The sequence below is a fragment of the Echinops telfairi genome, unplaced genomic scaffold (assembly GCF_000313985.2).
Source record: "Echinops telfairi isolate 266 unplaced genomic scaffold, ASM31398v2 ScPeMD7_5868;HRSCAF=6743_1, whole genome shotgun sequence".
In the NCBI taxonomy this organism is placed as follows: domain Eukaryota; kingdom Metazoa; phylum Chordata; class Mammalia; order Afrosoricida; family Tenrecidae; genus Echinops; species Echinops telfairi.
The window spans coordinates 2905040-2909370 of record NW_022109768.1 but is presented as its reverse complement, the minus strand read 5'-3'; the positions used below and the strand labels follow the sequence as shown (position 1 = coordinate 2909370).

The window sequence follows — 4331 nt, the reverse complement described above, 5'->3', positions numbered from 1 at the left end:
CCACCACCTCCACCACCACCTCCACCACCTCCACCTCCACCACCACAATTTTTGCAAGTAGATTGTCAAACCTTTCTTTCTGGTCTGCCTCGTCTGGAACCTTCACTCCGACCCATTTCACATAGGTGGCCCTGCTGGTACTTGGAATAGTAGTGTCATAGCTTTCAGTATCAGAGCAAGATGCAGCACACCACGGTGTGACACACTGATAGATGGACGATGACTGGACCCTGCATCCAATACTTTCATCAGTGTTATTTCTGCACATACTCTAATAATACCTATTATTTGCTCATTCAAATACATTCTCATTTAATCCCAAGGGTACTTAGATATTGGTACATGTTTTAGGGAAAGTATAAGGGTTCGGATCATTCCTGTAATAAATGTTTTATGGAATTTCATTTTAATTATGATGTTTGCATTGCATTTTAGGATTGTTATTTTCTGTGCTCCGAGTGCAAGCTGACTGCGAAGAGACAGTGTGATGGAGTGGAAAGACCATTGACTTGAATTCCAGATAGAGCTTTATTTTTATTCTGAAATCACTACTTACACGTAAGCTATTTGAGTCGATCGTTAAAATTCGACCATTTTCACGGTCTTCATCCAGACCAGCGATGTTATTCGTCATGTGACTCCTGGTGGCCTCTGGGCCTGTGAGCAGAACTGTGCTCCGCAGGGTTTTCAATAAATGAGGTTTTTGTAAAGTAGAACTCCAGGCTTTCCTCCCAAGATGTCTCTGAATAGATTCACCCTCTAATCTTTCAGTTATTAGCAGGAGACATGAACATTTGAAATACTCAGGGACATCTATAATATAAGCTTCTTGAAAAGTATAAATATGGTATTTATAAAGAGCCTGGAAATAGTGGATAATTGATTCTATTTTTTATTGTAATAAAGCATTTTATTGGGGGCTCTTACAGCTTTCATAACAATCCATACATCAATTGTATCAAGCACATTTGTACATATGTTGCCAACATCATTTCCAAAACATCTGTTTTCCTGAATTTCTTAAAACGCAGCAAGTCCAAGTTCACAAAATGAGATGCCTTAGACTTAGAAGATGCAATGGAAACCTCCCTTAATGCATATATAGATAGATACTTATATTACTTTTTTTTAAATAGGGGAGAGCGCAAAGGCAGTCCCTCACTACCACAAATTATGCAGTCGAGTTTCCCGCATTTGGGAAAATCACAGGGTCAGCACACCCGCAGAGCAATGGATGAGCCTCGCCCTGGGAAAATCACCTTCCTGATCATGGTGTCTCGCCTGCCAGGTAGATACTTATATTACTTAAAGGGAAAAGTCACCCACGTTATTAATCAAAAGCTATGTGCACGGACAAAGAAACCCAGAGATGTAGCCACTGGCTGAGTTTGTGGGGTTATATTGAGAAAATACAGGCTGATAAGTATTTACTGGAGTTGATGAGAATAAGCTTTGATGGACCATCTGGAACTACTTTATTCTGCACATCCCCAGGTTTTCATGTCAGTGATTATCTGCATCAGACAGGAAGAAACAATGAGATGATAAAATCTCATTTCAATTGCAGTGACCTTTCCATATGAAAGTTTGGAGTGAGTGGTTGTCACTTTTCCTAAGCAGGGGACGCTCTGGGAAATGTCAGAACTGCGTTGGAGAAGGGTGACACTAGGAGTTGTGTGTTCCGCTTGCAGGTCATGACCAGCTGCTCCTGAAGGCACCCTCAGAAGGAGATACAGATCCTCTGGTTTTCTTAGGCAATGAGAACAGTGCTAGATTTCATGCATACCATGGCAAAAGATCCTCATAATTGAATGGAAAGTGTGTGCTGACATGGGGAATCCAGCAGAACGGTGCATGCGTTTGAACATTTTCAAAGCCAAAGTCTAAAGGATGATGAAAATCTCCATTCCCTAGGGATTTTGACTCTCCCTTCTCCTGTTGGAGAACTGTGCTTTGCTTTGTTTGCTTGTCATATAATCCCTTCAGGACCAGTGGTGTGAGTGGTGAAACAGGGAGGGTAGAGGGAGAGTGGGTAGGAAAGAGGGAACTGATTACAAGGAACTATATGTGACCTCCTCCCTGGGGGACGGACAACAGAAAAGTGGGTGAAGGGAGACATCAGACAGGGCAAGATATGACAAAATAACAATTTATAAACTATCAAGGGCTCATGAGGGAGGGGGGAGTGGGGAGGGAGGGGAAAAATGAGGACCTAATGCCGGGGGTTTAAGTGGAGAGGAAATGTTTTGAGAATGATGAGGGCAATGAATGTCACATGCGCTGTACACAATTGATGTGTGTATGGATTGTGATAAGAGTTGTATGAGCCCCTAATAAAATGATTTAAAAAAATGAAATACATTTTAAAAAAAGTGAACAGTAAACAACAAAATTGTGAGAATGGTGTAGGAATTGGAATTTACCATCTCCTGGAATGACTTTTCACAGAAGCTACCGAGAGGGGATTTCAAATGCCCTGGGTAATTTGTCCCAGGGTCTGATCACCCTTTTGACTTCAGGAGTCTGTGGGGCACTACTCAAGGGGGCTCCATTCGTGAAGTGTGATATGGTATACTCTGGCTATACACTGATGATTACAAATCCTAGAGTAGACCATGTACTTTGTTTTCACTCCTCCGAAATGGTTGCTTTTAAATTAATTGGGTGTGTGTGTGTGTGTGTGTCCATATTTTTGTTAGTCGCATTTGTCTGTTTCTTAACACTTCCCTTGCCAACATGTCAAATGAGTCATATTCAGGGTCAGCTTGTTTACTCACTCACCACATCACACTCACGACAGCCCCAACTCTTTCTCTGATATGTTTTGGGTTTGGGAGACATGGACATAAAAAGACAGAAGAGCTCTTATGGAGTTCACTAACTGGATAGTGTGAAACTTGCCGTTATAGATTTTATCCATTGGGCACTGGCCCCTTTCACCTCATTGATCATATCTGTACTATGGTGGCCTTCCACACACATTCATCTGTCCACACATCCATCTATTTATGTATTTATTGATGAGCTAGAATTCACTTAGAATTTCTAAGTAAACATCTTCTATAGTCACTAAAGAAGGAGATCACAGTTGCTTTTCAAAGGTTTCAATGTTCCACAGAATACATCTTTTACTAATGGTTCCAGTTTAGACATGTTGGAACCAAGAGGTAAAGTAGGCTTATTGACAACAACAAAATCCAAGTTCATTGTTTTGAGGATCATACTAGTGTGAAGAGTTTAAAATTTGGAAAATAGATTTAAAGAAAATAAAATCATTAACAAAATGAACGCAAGTTACTGAATATGACTTAACTGGAATATAGTCAAGTTATTAAACTTAGGGCTGGGTACTTGGGAGACCTCCTTTGCTTCCATATCAAAGTAGCAATAAGCACAATGTTGTACAGATACATGAGGAATGGGTACTCCAATTTGCAGTACTCCAATCTCTCAGAGAAAATGTTTGCAGCAACTACCAGAAACAAGAAAGAAAAGGCAACTCAAAGAACATTAACAATAGTTTGAAAAATAGATGTAGTACAGGACCTCATGATTTGTGATTGCACAGGAAGTTTATTGTCAATGCCAGGGGAATTATTTATTTATTAAAAAACAACAGAACAAAATCTTTCTCCTCTCTTTTGGAGATGCCTACTTTTGCTGGGCTGCTAATGACACGGTGGGCAGTTCCAAACCACCAGCAGCTTCGCAGAAAAAAGATGAGATGTTCTACTCCTATAAAGAGTTACTCTCAGTCTCATGGACAGTTCTACCCTTTCCTATGGAGTCACTAGGTGTTAGAATCACCTTGATGTCAGAGTTTTTTTGTTTGTTTCCTTAAACGTTTGTAGCACCAGTTTGTGACTGTTGTCTTATCTCTGCCTGAGGAGGTAGGAGCTGCTAACCAGAAGGTTCCGCTGTTGGAACCCCCCCGGCTGCCCTGTGGGGGGACAGGAGAGGCTGTCTACTCCTGGAACGATTTATAGTCTCAGAAACCCAAAGGGGCCGTGCTCCTCGATCTCATCGTCACTACGAATTAGAATGGACTCGATGGTGACGAGTTTGCTTTACCCTTTGTCATGAGGAAAGTTATGTGCCAGCAACTATGATAGAAAATCGTGATATTGAGAGATGCAGGGAACTTTGGAGATGGTGCATTGCCACACTCACACTGAGCTACTATTAGGAATGTGGAAAAATGAAATCAAAGCGTCATGGTGGTTGCACACCATGAGACACATAATGTCACTGAGTTGTACATATGCAAATGTGGAAATGACGTATGTTTTGTTACACGTATGTGTATATACTTCCACAAAAAGTCAAATCGA

At 41.0% G+C, this 4331-nt stretch overlaps 1 non-coding gene and 1 pseudogene across 1 annotated transcript; both read right to left on the bottom strand.

Annotated features, from left to right (window-relative positions):
- The window catches only part of LOC101638176, an 85512-nt pseudogene extending 84878 nt beyond the window's left edge, over nt 1-634 (bottom strand).
- A 499-nt stretch (nt 635-1133) lies between these two features.
- Nucleotides 1134-1296, bottom strand: LOC115871560. The gene has a single exon (XR_004047356.1). It is a non-coding gene; the product is annotated as a U1 spliceosomal RNA (small nuclear RNA).
- Nucleotides 1297-4331: the final 3035 nt, after the last annotated feature.